The sequence below is a fragment of the Nilaparvata lugens genome, chromosome 4 (assembly GCF_014356525.2).
Source record: "Nilaparvata lugens isolate BPH chromosome 4, ASM1435652v1, whole genome shotgun sequence".
Taxonomy (NCBI): domain Eukaryota; kingdom Metazoa; phylum Arthropoda; class Insecta; order Hemiptera; family Delphacidae; genus Nilaparvata; species Nilaparvata lugens.
The window spans coordinates 24,362,231-24,378,641 of record NC_052507.1 but is presented as its reverse complement, the minus strand read 5'-3'; the positions used below and the strand labels follow the sequence as shown (position 1 = coordinate 24,378,641).

At 34.2% G+C, this 16,411-nt stretch overlaps 1 protein-coding gene and 1 non-coding gene across 3 annotated transcripts in view; both read left to right on the top strand.

Moving 5' to 3' along the window:
* Positions 1-16,411, top strand: part of LOC111064041 (mucin-5AC) — a 294,202-nt gene that overhangs the window by 2,880 nt on the left and 274,911 nt on the right. The gene's annotated exons all lie outside the window — the stretch shown is intronic.
* On the top strand, positions 15,885-15,956 carry Trnaw-cca. Its single transcript has one exon. It is a non-coding gene; the product is annotated as a tRNA-Trp (tRNA).

The following is a 16,411-nucleotide window of genomic DNA, read 5'->3' as shown; positions in this document are numbered from 1 at the left end:
ACAAATGCCGGTTAAATTTTAATCCTGATTAACTTCACGCGAACCAAATCAGAGAAGATTATTTCAAAAAGATGGATCTACTGGAATTAATCAGGATTGAAATTAACCCGGCTTTTTTTCAACCGGCACTAAGTACCTGATTGAATGATTACAAAAGTTCAACAGCAGAGTCATAATTTTGACACAGTCCCACACACATGAACTCGCTCACTCACTTTCATCACCAACAGACGACGAAATAATTATTATCAGCTGTTTTCCCAAGGATGAATAATAATTATCATTTTAATGTCCTTCAGCGAGTTTTCCCAGGGATGAGACCCCTGTGCAATCTAATAAACCTACTATGTTCTGAATTTCGTGAGAATCGTTAGAGCCATTTTCGAGATCCGGTGAAATACAAACATATAAACATCTAAACATCCAAACATCTAAACATCTAAACATCCAAACATCTAAACATATAAACAGAAGCTGCTCGTTTAATAGTATAGGAATATCAGGGCACCGAGCTTCGCTCGTTATTTTTATTTATTGATAAACAGAACACAATTCTCTAAAATGATCGTGTTTATATTTTACAGCTGGCTATACGTCAGCTTATGAATTTCGGGGATGCGATATTTTGATTTTCCACAGAATCACTCGCTCACTTTTTACCATCCACAGACGACGAAAGTCTCAGCTGTTTCAGCCAAGGATGAATTATCCTTTTAATGTCGTTCAGCGAGTTTTCCCAAGGATGAGACCTAGTGCAATCAAATTTTTATATAATAAACCTACCATGTTCCAAATTTCGTGAAAATCGTAAGAGCCGTTTTCGAGATCCGTTGAACATGAATAACCAGATATAAATATACAGAAATTGCTCGCTTAATATAATAGGATACTAAATCTTCTTCATTTTTCTTCTCCAAAGTATAGTGTATTATAATTTTTGTTTACATTAGGTAAGCCTGTAGTTGCGATTTTGTTCTTCCTCATAGTTCATTTAGTTGAAGAATTGAAAATAATGTTATTATAATCAGCAGACCTATATTATAAAACTAATAGAGTCCAATGTAGCGTTTATAGTAAACACAAAATATTTCGAAAGTTTAAGAAATATAGATTATTGATTTTTATTGGGTACAAAATAGAAGTAAACAAATCTGAAGTATTTTCTATCAGGCGTTCACTGATTGATTTCTTGTTGGAAAAGCTTTTCTGATTGGGTTTGGCAACAAGGAAAGCCTAATATTCGAGCAAATATTGCCGCAACCAATGGAAATCAGTCTCGATTCTTATCACAGAGCTTAGTTTCAATATTGGATTATAAGTCTGGCCTGGAGACAATGCTAGTTCGGACCCCGTGAAATTGATTGTGCCCGTCCAGAGTGAATTTAATTAATATTTACCGATGTCCAGCAAAGCGTAGCAAGAAAGAGACAGATATAGAGGAAGGATCTCTCTCGAGTGAGATAGGGAGTATTAGATAGCCATCGCAGAGCAAATAGCTTTTTACTCCTTGGTAACTGTCCCCGACGATATCAATTAAATTACAATGCTGGTACCTCCTGCTTGGAAAGTCGTTACCTGTGAATGTGTGTAAAACACTCATAATCTTCCTGCTCAAAGTTGATTATATCCATAATAAATCGTGTTACTTGACTAGTAACTGAAATGTGTTCATCCCTATGGCTTGGTTTGTTCAGGCTATGGATTGGAGTTTCCTGAAAATTGTACTAGTTTAGAACTGTGGAGAGAACACTGTAGTGAGCATACATGGTTAGATTGTTCAGATTTACCAAAACTAATAGTCACAGAAGTTTGCATATCCAATTGTGCAGAGTTTGATTGTTTTGACAAAACAGGGGAGGAAAGAGAAAATAGCTTTATGAATATTGCAATAATTACACAGCTTATTATTAGCACAGACTGAAGGGTACAACACCTGAAGCCCGGGTCACACTTATCATGCAGCTTTCCGATCCCACTCCGATCTGATCACGGATGACAACTGCCTATAAGATGACGTATGCCACACATGTCCGTCTGGTCCGTCATGATGTGATCCGTCCCACCACCACCCCTACAAACCAGATAGATTTCGGAAATGAGAGGGGATCAGAACAATGGAACTTAATATTATACTCGTAGTTTAGTTCAAAAGGTATTTGACTACTGAACATTGATTCTGTTACTAATTTCGGAGAACCGTTCACACAGAATATAAATTCACATGGAAATTAATGTATGGAGCATACATATTATTAGATTGGCATCCCTTTCAATATTATACGATTCAAAAAAAATATATTCCTAGTGAGTTTCTACTTCAACCCAACTTTTTATTAGAAAAATTAGTACAGTAGTATATTTTGTTGAGTCTTTAATCAAAATGTGCGTGCTCATTCATTTATGAAGCTTGATTATGGCTCATGACAAAAATTCCAATTCTAATCAAATAACTAAATTGAAATCCCTATCAAAATGCGCTTTGTAATATCAAAAGAATGACAGAATCTGATTAATTGAATCGCTCATATACTTTATTGGAATACTGTACTGTTTCCATTAAATAAGTGGAAGCAGTTTCATCTCAAAATGTAGAACATTTCCATCCAACAATCTATTGTTTTCCGGTTTAAAGGGATTCTATCTGAGGAAAATTCCTTCACCACAGGGTTAAATTCAACTGTAACCGCGGCTGCAAGGTCCGAGCCGTCTAAACATTGGATCCACTTGTGGATATTACTCAGCAGAGCGTTCAAACAGCTAGCTCTACATTTGCTCCAGAATCAATAGAATTTGTGATGTTGAATAAACGCAAGTCCGTTTATTCAAGCTTCCATTTCACTGGATGCCAGTTGAATTGTGCTCTGACCAATTATGTAAGCACCACCGGGTCCACCGGGCATTTCTAGTAGGTACTTTTCATTTGGAACATAGTTTGGACATGAATTTTAAAGTTACAATATCTAATAATTCGTAGCGTGGGAGTTGTAGAAATTGAATAAGCAAATTTGATGCTAGGTGAATAATATACTATTTTCGAGGTAGTGATTAGGTCATAACGGTTGAGTAACGTGTGAAAAAGCAGCTCTCAAATAGGTTACTTGAAAAAACCAACTAGATACACCAGACAGACAGACTATCGTAGAATTTGTAGGTCATTAGTGAAACTAATTTTCTTGAAATGTTGATGATGTCTGAGATCCGGTCTATGGTGATTGCGTATTATAAAGCTGATGATAGAGTCAAATGATGCCCCGTTACTAACAATTATAATTTGATTCTAATTGAAACAGTTAAGCATTTTTGTTTATTCCTCTCCTCTATTTTCCTCCAACTGCTCCACATTTTTGCAATTTACCATCTTTTTAGCTTCTATGCCTTCTCCAAATTACTTCTTCTCTTCTCTTATATTAATTTGCATCTTTCAAGACTTGGATCTTCCAAACAAAAGATCTTGGATATTGTATTTTTCAAACAGGATCTTTCACTTCTACAGGAAAATCCTGTAGTATCATATATTGAACAAATACGGATAAATATTATAAAGAGATATTACTCCTTTTCTTTTCATGTGACAGTTTTTAGAATATAGAGCTAGCTATGTGCTCATTAACTTTATGATCTTCAAGTCTCTATAAAAGTGCAAAGATGCGTAGAAAATAATGAATAACGTTCTCCTGCGTCGTTTAAAATACATCTTCAACTGAACCTCTGGCGTTGCGAAAATTGGTCAAGGGTAGAGAAAATCCTTATCCAGCTACGAGGTTAACAATTTCCTTTAGCTTATTTTTACTGCACTTGATTTTCATACAGCATTTTATATGATCCCAACACATGCGAGCTTTTATCGCGTGATATGATGACTGAGTCATATAGTATGCAGAAGCTTTACCGTATATACTGTGTAGTGTACGGCAGAACTGACTTTTTAATGGGAGAAAAGTCGCTGATAGAAAATGTTCTTCCAAATATTTACTCCGCTATTATTTATAGCCTACTTGTGATATTTTAGGGGTTCATGCTCTAAGTTTCTATGTAGGAACAAAGTATGCGAAGAAAATGTGCACGTTACTCCTTATCAGAGTCTCGAACTTTTCTTATGAATAGGTTAGCTAGTAATGTATGTTGTAGTATCTTATGTTTCATGAGGTTTGAGTAGCTTCTATTAAACAGCTCATAGAATAGGTTTACCGGTTGAATCTGGAACATGGCCTATCCTAACTTCATCCACATGGTGCATTCCATCTTTTGGATTATATTTTGGATCTGATTCTCCAATATGGCTGCAAAAAGTATCTTTATTTGGACAATTTATTTTATGAAATTTGTATGAAAAGAAGTTTTGGACTGTAGTCTGTTTCTTTGTCCTTGAGTTGATTGTAAATGATGATGAATACATAAATATTCAAAATGAATGTATGAATAGAATAAAATGTATGACTTCAAGATGAATTCTATCTTACCTTCATGAACGAGGTCGAATTGACCAAGGATAATCATAGGTTTACTAGGTCTATTTATTTGCATATAACCTTTATGAAGGATAGAGTAATTTGATTGGACAAGTTTATATCCAAATTATATCTTTGTTGATGTTGATGTGCTGATAACAAATGGTAGTTGCTGAATTAATTCTTAATAGAAATATGCAATTTTCATTTTTAGAGAAAATATCAAGTATCTATGCAATAAGTTTCTGAAAAAATCGTATGGTGGAATAAATTAACGTAGAAAACTTTTTAGACAATAACATTATTTGTCAGTAGGTACTAACTTGCAAAATGTTCACTTTTCAATTTATAAGAATTGAACAATCTAATAGATATGTCAAAAATGGTTGGTTATAACAGTAATTAGTCATTGCTCCTAGACTATAAAAATTCTGCAATTCGGGTTGAATCTCTATTGTAGAAATTATGATTTTAATTAGTTTAATAATCAACCACAGGTAAATTACTTTGTGGATTCATTTAGCTAGTCTCTTCAATTGAATCTCCGCGCATTTGAGTACAGTATTCAATTATTCTTTTAACCACAAAAATTAATGTTACATTTCAAAAGTATTAAGGTGCAGTTTTCTAGTAATTTTCATGATAGTAACGAGCCTGCTCAATTTTTTTTTTTTTAAAAAAAGGTACCGTGGCGTAGAGTATAATAGTGGCTGCTTATAAACGGGGAAAAATGGAATTACATTGTGTTATATTAATTGTCAGTTCTGAAATCAAGCAATCTATTAAGTATTTGCAAGTTCAAACGTTGATTCTCTCTGCAAATACTAACATAATTTGAAGTAGTCTCCTTTTCTACTCGCTCATCATCTTCACCAAGCTGTAATCTTCTCTGATCTAGTGGGTAGCTAAATCTAATTCATTTCATCAATCTATAATGACCACTAAAACAAAACGTGATTTCTTGTCAATAGAATTTACAAATTCCAATTGATTAAGGCTAATTTTACATCGGAAATGTTTCAGGGCATACATCAAATTTAATTTTGGAAAGCAATAGGTAGTTCTTTCCTACATACAAAAGCCCAATGATTGCGATACCGTCCACGTTATCTATCAAGAAATGACATTCATAAGTGTAGCCGGAGCATGGAATCCTTGAACTTTTGAAGGAACTTCAATGCTTCTTGTTAGAAACAAGGTCCAGAGAAATAATGATAGCTGGAAAACAAAAGCATTCCTTGTAGCAATGTCACTGTAGAATTATAACGACCTTTTAAAGATCTGCATGGATGATGGAGCATTCCATTATTTGTCTGCGGTGTTTAATCTCAGACTATGCTTGGATTGGAATTTTATCAAGATGAATCAGAACTAGAATTTGTAAAATTTTCTGGATAGAAGTTGTTCGTTCGTGTTGGTGTTGTAGCCGGATTTAGATGGATGAGATAATCGTATTTACAGAAATGGAATGGATGAGAGAAATGTTTTTGATAAATTTATCTCCTTAAATTTCTAAATTCCTCCATGTTCCAATTTGTTAATACCTCCAATAATTCCAATACTTATCATTCTCTCATATAATTGAGTATAATCGCCTTTATTTCATGATAATAAAATAGTATATGATATTTATTATTATAATATAATACATGATTATTCATATTAACAATTAACTCTATGAAATGGTTTTATATTACGTCTCCAATTTATTCGTTTTAAACATAGTTTTGGGTCAGCATTGTTGAAAAGATTATTGCTTTATATCCCCAAAGAGTCATATAAAATTACTCTTATTCTGCGGTTTCAGACTCTTTCGAATCTCAAATAAAAGTGAGATAAAGTAAACTGAATATGGAATAGACTCATTGAACGTGAATACACTTTTTATGTGGTAGGAGTGATGCCTCTCTTGAGTTTGGAATATCACCAATCAATAGACAATAGCCGCCTACATGAAGTTCATGTGAGTTGAAATATCAAAGAGAAATAAATCACTATTTACCTGCAGAACTGAATGGGGACTGTGTTATTTCAAACATATCACGTGAATTTCCCCGTTAGCAAATCATATCGTTCCACAATTTACAATCCATTGTGACTTATATTACATCACAGGTTTTTTATCTCTCTTTATCAATTCCTTTTCTTTCTTACTCAAGACTCTCTTCCATGAGTCTTTCTCACTCTTACTCTTACTCTTTTATGAGTTTTCTCTATCTAAACCTTCAATGTTGTTCTTTCTCTTTCTTCATCCATTCATTCATATCTTCTTCAAACTATCTTCTCCCCTCTATCTCCTTCTAGTTTCCACTTAAAACTATTAACTCATTTTTGTATGTGAGTAGAATCAAAGACTTTCCTCCATCGGTAGTTCAGTGGCTTACCTTTTCAAACCAAACATTTTTGCAACTGACATTTCAATAATACAAACAACAGCCGTGGTTACCTGCCCATTAAAACTGATTCCAAGTCACGATTTGCGGTAAAAGAATCGAGTTAACTGTACAAGATAACGTTCGATGAATTTAATATTGCGGCGTTTATCTCTGAGCACAGCTAGTGTCGGAATGTTTTCTTGGCAAACGTGAAGGCCGAATTTTCTCGTGTGCATCTTCTTCGTGGGAACATGTTGTTCTTCAGCTGGGTCCAGTCCTGATCCTAGAGTTTAATAGTGTTGTACGTTATTCTTAATGCTGTATGAGTCTATGAATACATTACCTACCGAATTACTGTGTAATTCCATTGATATTTCCAATGTTTGAGAGAATATTGATTCGGTTGCGTAATACTCAGTACTGTACATTGGTTGAGGAACTATTTTTGTTGGCCTCCATTTATCCCAAAACTCCTTCACTACAAATTTTAATTGAGAATTTTTCAATAACTACCCACAATAAGCAAAATGAATTAAACCTAATCTAGCCAAGGCATAATAATCGTGGAATTTTCGACATATTGTAGAATAGTGAATAGGAGGGATGGAGGAAACAGTGCTTTTTTCATATTATGTAATTTATTCAATATAAGCTGAAGACAGGTCCTCTCACCCCGAACTGTGTGCTCTTATTGAAATATATTGTAGCTCATCAAAATTCAAATTAGTTAACTGCAAGATGTGCACATTCAGCAGGAAGTTCAATTTATTTTGGAAAAGTAATTAATGTAACATGTAAAAATAAATGTAGGTTGTATTTCTTTAAGTAACATACTACATGAATATGAAGTATAAGTATGGTGTATGCTGTATGGTATTAACTGACCAGGGTATTAGTTTATTGACTTGTTGTTACCAGTCACGGTTGATAAGGCAGGTGCTAGATCTGGATTTGAACAGTTCTCAATGTAGCAATGCTTTGTCTAGTTTAGAACAACAGTTTTCAGGATGAAAAAAGAAACAATCGACGATCTTGGGAAACATTTCAATTTGAGACTGATAAATGAAAACGAGAGCGCTATTATCAGGGGAGACCTGTTTGTTTGCGTGGAAAAATCGGCGAAGAACAATGAAGACGGATACAAGGTGCATATTTGTGTGAGTTGAAGAGTTGCAATACTGGCTCAGAGAGAAAAATTGGGATACAGCTGTTGTGTCCTACTGGAAGACTGCTGGAGTACTTACCGTCTGAACAGGATAAAATAGAGAATGAAAGAGAGAGAACTAGGCCAAGTTGCGTCACTGGTTGCAGCGAAAAGCAAACACAACGAGCTCTGGCACTGCAGATGCTGGCTGGCGCTTCATCCTTTTCTTCCTTCATCTCGTAATAACTCGGGCAAGTCGAGTGCTGGATGCTGGATGCTGGAGTGCCGCTGCAAGCGAAAGTGATTGGCGAACAAAAGTGATCCAGTTATGGCAAAGGAATAGTAACAGGTGACCTTTTACTACAACAGTTGTCCACCCTTCACTCGATGGGATGTCACCATAATATTATCCACAGTAAAAGTAAAATGCGACACGATTTGATCAAAAGATAATGGATTATTTATTGAGTAATATAGTTGAACTATAAATATTGAGAAAAATTTGATAATTATGATTTTATTTCTCTTCTACACTGTCTGGGACTCTATCTACCCTTCACTACCTTTCTCTAGGTATATGGGGCGAACAATCTTTAAAAAGGAAAAGTTCATTATTCCAGAAAGTAGCTCAAAGAGTTGAGAAGATTTTAAATTATTTCCTTCTCTTAAAATAGAAGAATTCTTCTTGAGCTGCTTACTGTGCGTTTATTTATATATGTATCCTATATCCGTAACTGATTTCTCATCTATTTTTCAATAATTATCGAGAAATTCAATTGTTTTATAGCGGATTCATGTAATCATTGGATATGAATACCTTTTTTGATAGGAGTGTTTTTAGAATTTCCGAAAAGTCAACTGATAGCTTAGTTGTAATTAATAAAAATTACGACTTTATAAGCTCCAAACGTCCCAATATCCAATCTCCAGGTTTCCAAGCAGCCACTAAAACACATTATCTTTCCTATTTGCTGTGGTGGCATTATGTATCGATTCAATTTCCGGAATCCGGGTCGTATGGAATGGTTCTACTGGGGACGGTTTTATTGCGTTCATTTTATGGTGCACCATTACTGCGCGTTTATGGCTATTGTGATGCATGCCTAAGCGTATGAACCTAAGTTATAGTAGAACTTTGTAAACCAAGCAATTAAGCTGCACTAAACAGTTTGCGGTGGGGTCTAGAAAGTATTCTTTGTAACTTGCAACTACTAAAATGTTGCTCTTGTTGCTGATTTACCTGGGATTTCAAGGCAAGTTAAAAGTTATACAGGCAGCATGGTTTAACAACATAACATACAGTCATTGATTCATCTTTTGTGTGTAGGCTAAGTACTCCTGAAATATGTTCATGTACATACAGTATAATCTTGAGATCTATTTATGTAGTTCATTGCTGTAAAACTTAAACAATTAAGTTCATGATATATGCTACGTTTTCACATCTTGAGTGCTGCTCTAGTAGTTAAGAATAGAGTGATGGTGAGTTCCATATTTATTGTGAGAAACCTCAGTTTGACGATGATGTCGTACATTATTTATCGCACTTCTCAATCATTCATCAACCTTGTAGAAAGATTGAATCATGAAATGAATATTACGATTTTTTGAATCAGAATTCAGTTTTCGATGAGATGAGTTATTGTATCAATGTATAATGGATGATCCCTATGTGGAAGAATACCTTCCTCATAAATGAAATCTTCCCCACCGTATATATGGAAGTATGCTACTTTGTAAATGAAGGAACTCAATGAATATTCATGTCAGTAATCATGACAACGATGCCTCACGTATTACTGGACTCTGACAATACCGTATTGCGCTCTTACCATGTATGTTTTAATTTTTGTATTTTTAATTTGTTTATTTCTCCAATTTTCAATTCTTACTTACTTTGATGAATCTGAAAAACAATCGAGTTGTTCGATTGTTCAATCAATCCTAATGAAGTCCAATGTGAGAGCTGGATAGGGAATCAATATACTGTATGTAAATTAATTCATCAGTTTGAAAATAGTTGTTCCATTATATTTCCCAATGTGTTGATGTGTGTGAAAGCAAGTACTGTATTCTGCAACAATGTCCTGTAAACTTGCAACAATATAGATGTAGCTATGATCAAGTGTTGTTGGTGGTAGTGGAGTAGCAGTATAAGTGTAGCTATTGGAAATTATTCAACTTCTTATTTTTTCAAACATTTTGTTCTCCTTTGAAAGTTGAGTAGCTTTAGAAAAATGTCTAACCCATACCAGATATGACATAAATAATATAGTTTTCTTTACTCTATGCCCATGATCTATTATTTGTCATAATATTTATAGATAAACTCTCTCATCTATCATTTACATCAAGACAAAATAACCACAACTAGTTCTTACCCGGAATCATTTCTTAAGAGGCCAATTTACCAGTTTGTCACACAGACTATCCTGGTAGATAAACCTTCGGTGAATAATGGCGACATAATTCACATCCTCGTTTAAGTTTACAAGTTCAGCTCGTATTGTTGATGAGGCAAGTCGTGTTGGCTGTTGGCTTACTGGAGTCGGGTGGCAAAGATGCAGAGGAGATAGGAAGCACAGATTGCGTAGGAGAGATGTCGGTAGTTACAAAACTCGAGCGTTTGTATGGGAGTTTTCACACCATCTGGACAAAAGCCTGCATTATTCGGATTGTTTTGCAGTGAAGGAGCTGCTTGAAAATTCAATTTATGTTCAGGCAGATTTTCACTGCGCTAACAAATTAGCTGGTGTGAATTTTGGGTCGGGTCGTGACTGCCTATTGTCTACTTGTTGGTTGCAGAAGCAGAAAGGTCCGGTCGGCTGTTTCGATTAGCAACGAATTTAATCAACTACACCGTCAACATCCGTGTAATTGTTCAAATTGAATAAACAGCATTGCATCTCTGTGTACAAATTTGTGTTGATGTTTCTATCATGTAACTTAGAACATTGCACGATGCTTGCTTATAGATTCATCTTTGCTATTGTGTTATACTGATGCAAATACAGTGTTTCTGTTACAGTGTTTTCATGATTATAACTACGATTGTACGTTGGTAATGATCCTGAAAACTTCAATAATCATGAATTCATGATCTTGGGATTTCATGAATTTTTCTCTCTTGATCACGTATAAACTTAAATGTTCGTTTAAATCATTCGCTTTCATATAATGTCCCTATACCAGAAAGTAAGATAGTCAACAAACTTAAATTTAATAAAATTAACTCAGTCTAAGGTGTCTTTTTTATTATTGATATATTTTATAAAAACATTTATAATTATTCATAAATTTATTATTTTCGAGATAAGAGATCCTCAGGCCTATGACGAGAGATTCTGTAGCGACCCGAATTATTCAGTTAATTTACTTGAATCACTGCCTTCTTACCACCTTCTGCATTAATAACTACCCCCAACACTCTATACCTTGATAGTAGCATTCACCTTTATATATAGGTATTCCTTGTGTTAATTCTGGTTCACTTACGTTTTAGTTCATTATTTTATATTGTAATTGCAATTCTTAAAATGCAACTTTTAATCGTGATCTTGATCGTGGTAACGTACCTTCTTTCTTGCTTGTCTGAAATTCTTCTCACACCATTATCCTATGCATGTGGATGAATAGACTTGTTTATTCGGTAGGAGAATATACTCTTTTATTGCAGTTGAAAGTATTGCACACACAAAGGAAATTATATTGTTACTGCAATTATTATCGCATCTAACCTATCATGCTTTGCAACACCTTCATACATTCTACCACGCCTTTTATAAACCTACGTGCAATCACCTAGCACAACAGTATCGTACAAGTCTTTCCCGTATGGAATCACCAAACTAAATCATAACAAGCAAAAGTGAAAGTGAAACTGACCATTCTAGCTCTACTATCTGATAGAAGGCAACTAATAGGATTGGCGAGGAATTCTAACCAGATTGCTTGATCTAATATCTTGCTATAATGTGGTGTAGTAACGAACCAACGCACCTACACCTCTCCTCTGTTGTAATGTACACAAATGAAATCAGAAAAAATTGATACAGTAATTATTGTCGTTATTACTCTACCGTTCCGCCTTTTATCTTTGTTCGTCGGTGTGTCTGAAAAAACCCATTAAAGCAGAACATTACATTATCTGCATTATATAATATGGAATTATGGTGGATAAGTAGATGGACTATGGGATGCTTATCGTTAATCCTGTTTCTTGGTAAAGCTCCTGTAATGTTGAAAACCGTACAATATACGGTAACGATATAACAATTCTAGCAGAGTTTGGGATGTACAATAATGATATTATACTCATGGAGCTTTGAAAATTTGTTGTAAAATTAATCAGATTATTTATGTCTGTATAAAATCCTCATTGGATTCTACTTGTATTCACATAGGGAGGGCGTTGTCAATCGATCCGAATTGAATAGTAGTAGTGTGAGGGTATTATGGTTTTCTAAAAATAATAAATTATTTTCGTATTTAATCCCTCGTATTTTTTGGACTTTTCATTCTTTAACAGTATAATTATTCTCTCATTTTATTATCCCTTAAATTTCTAATCCATGTACACTGAACATTCACATCTCATTAATTCACACTCCTACATAATTGCATTGTAATTAAAAGCCAGTCATAGTCCACCGCTTTCCATAGTACACTCTACCATGCCATTTATTACTTAGTTCACTGATCCAGGGTGCCCTGATTATGGTCTGTTCATTAGTCAGGAATGTTTTTGGTATGATTTTGTTTTTCATAAGAAGATCTGTTTACGCAATCGGAATAGGTAATTATCCAAGCCAACCTCTTATGTGATATTAGTTGATGTAACTGGAATAGTAGGATGTAGGCTATAATGAAATTTGTATTACTAACTCTGTACTCTATACTAGTACTAAAATAAGTTGGAAGCTTCAACTCAAAATATTGAAAAATTATTTTAGATATTCCTATACAGGAAAAATAATCATGATTTGTTGACTAATTAAATCAAACTAATAAAATCAGTTGACTAATTCAACTTTTTTTCTTTCAGGTAAGATGAGTGTTTATCAGCTCTTTAATCTATTGTGTAGGTCCTTAGCTCCTATCGGTTTGGTTTGTAAGTATCTGTTGAAATTTAAAAACTCTGAATTGAAGAAAAGTTATATTTTAGGCTTGTTATAGCCTGGTATAACTTATACGTATCTCGCAATATGATATAAGATAGAACATTCACTGATAAATATGAAATGTGGATACAGTTTATCAATTGGTTGTGGCCTTTCAAATTCAATTGATTTTTCCAGCATGAATTTCCACTATCAGATCCATATATATATTCCGAATAATCATTATGAATTGTTAGAAGCAAATAAGGCAATTACAATTCTGTAAGAATAATTTAATCAATTATTTTCTTATTTAAGTTGTAAATGAACAAATTATAATATTCACAAATTTTAAACTATTATGAAAAGTCGTATGTAAAGACTTATGCTTAGTAGATTTTGATTTATCAGGACGCATGACTGGAAATTGAATGCTGTGTTGGCCTTTTAGTACTGTAGATCACTTTCAAGTTAACGGTTGATGTCTTATTTGAACCGTTTGACTTTTAAATTTATCATAAAGTAAAAGTGAGGAAGACAAGTTGGCAGTGAAATTGACCGGCTGTATTTTCGATCTGATACAGTTTAGAACGGGAGAAACTGGTGTTTGTTAGTCGATCGACCGAATATCTGAAGCTAATGAGCCTTAGCCTTACCGGAGGCAATATTATGTTCGATTTGGTGAAAGTGTGTTCTTACGTCACATAATTGGGACATTGGGCCCGGCTGAGTTTTGGGCGCTTTGAGCGGCGTTTAATTCCGAAATTACAGCCCGAAAGTTTTGGGAAGTTTTTCGCTAAACGTCGTGTGCTTTGTGGTGGGCTGAGAGCTGAGGCTGGATGTTGGGCCGAGTCAAAGTTGGGCGAAAACCGGACTGAGCTGTCATCCAAGTTGCCCAAGGACAGCTGCTCTCGCGAAAAAAGTGGACTTAACCAAACAAGACGTCTCTGACTTGCAAGTCCAACTTACTTTCTGGAACCGAGCCATTTTACCAACCCGGCGATTTTAATTAGTTCACTTTCAATGGCCGACAGTTGTCTCTGTATCTCCGTGTTATTGAGATACAGCAGTGAAGAAATCCAGTGCTGTTGCTGCTACTACCGAGAACAAACCTTGAAAACAAGAATTGAATAATAATAGTTGCGGAAAAGCAAATCTACTGTTATATTGATATCATTACAACTGTTCTTGATAATATTGATTGAAAAAACTTGAGTAGGAAGCTTATCGTGAGTTTGTAAGCGAACTAGTTTTCAGGCCTATATCAATTCAATTGTTGATCGCAACATTGAATGGCAATTCAGTGTTAGAAACGTGAGGTTTATAGATTGTGTGTCGAGCTTGACATCCTATATAAATTGAGAATTAGCTATAAAATTTAAAAGAGAATTGGGTATTGAAGTTCAGTTTTAATGACATTGAATCATATTATGAATCACTGATTCTCTTCATAGAGTTTATCATTACTGAACCGGTATATCACTTCAGAGCAATATTAAGACGAGCGTCTCTAACCTGTCCTTATGTCGATTATCATAATTTAATGATTCATTTTTTTCAAGTTATTGCCAAAAATTCTTAAAAAGACTATATCTTCAAAGATAACTTTTAAGAAAATCTGCCAGATGTAATTCTCAATTTTCTACCTTCGATACACACTCAGGATAATATTAATATACTCTGCTATTTTAAATACGGTCATTCAGTCTCAGTTTGCGTGAGATTTCCTGTATCTACTGCTCCTGCCAGGAGGCTGACGTTCGGCATCAATAATTGATTAGATATTAGAGATTTGATTAGAACTATTGAATGAGATCCAAGAATTATAAGCCAGACTACTTCAATTTGGAAATCAAACCAGTGTTTTCCAGTAGAGTTTTGTGAGTAAAACTACAAGTTGACTTATAGGTACCATGAGAGCCAAATGTGACGAGTTGACTCAAAACAATATCATTTTTACTAGGCATTGCAAAATTTTTCTTTGGTACCCACTTAATGAATTATTTGCATGGAGTTTGATTGATGCTGTGTACGATAACATGGTCTAAATGCCATGAAGTCAGGAGTGAAAATTTGATACAAATGATGTGTCATACTATTTTAATAGGTATTTTTTTGTTTTCAAATAGTAGTCTATAATTCTTGACCGGTTGAATTTTATTTTTGCCAAATAACTAACATGTAGGCTACAGTAATTATTTCTTCTACAGTACCTTTGGGATCTGGATGTATTTCAAGTGTAGCCATCCATTCCAATATTATGCATTCAATGACTGAGTAGAAAAAAGAAAATAATTATTTAATGAATAAAACCTCAATAAATAACTGAATGAATAGGAAATGTATCCATCATAGAGCATAGACTAAGAATATGGAAATGTGAAGTCACTTTCCACCGATTTCCATTTAACTACCAACGATCTGTCTAAATGGAGTTCAATAGAAAGTGATGTAATGGAACGCACCTGACGCCAGTAGATTGCCGTGGCCGTCACTACTTTCCAGTTACCTCTAAAACCAGCTATAAATAGAGGTTGTAAATGAAAAATAATATAAATAACTACACAGAATATGCCTTCTATGACATGAATTACCAAAATATCATAATAATATAAAAAGAAATTTAGTTGAGAGGGCTGACCTACGTTCGCATATTATGATGTACGAATACGATTATTCACGTATGGAAACGTCTGTTGTTACAGTGTGAATTGGTTGTCTGAAGCGCACTCACAATCTCACAAGTTTGAAGAGTTCTATTTTAAACGAACTGTGTATTGGAACTGATAGTTGCGTAGTAAAGAGTGTCCTATATGAAGGCCCTGTGGCGCAACGGTAGCGCGTCTGACTCCAGATCAGAAGGTTGCGTGTTCAAATCACGTCGGGGTCAATAATTTTTTTGTTCAGCTAAATGTTGATAATAATCTTATGTTTACAATGATGAACGAGTTGGTATAATTATTACTTGATCTCCGGTTAAATTATTGGATAAAATGAATTAAAAAATAAGTTCTATCATGCATTGTAACTGCAAGATATATTCAACTGTGGATTGATTTTCTAAAACATCGTTCAAGTTTCAATAACTAAGTTTGTCTCAATTCAATAATTTGGGAATTATTTCATTAATTTATTTCGGTCAATTATTACTATATGTGTAGTAGTATTTATCAATTTATGAATATCAAATTTATATTTTCAAATGAACTTTAGATTATTATAACCAGTGGAAGTATCACAAAATTAGGATTATAAACTCTTAGGTTCCAGTCCACAAAAGCCAATAAATGTCAAGTAAATAATATGCTTCAAGTAAAAATTTGAATGAAAATGAATCGAATTAAA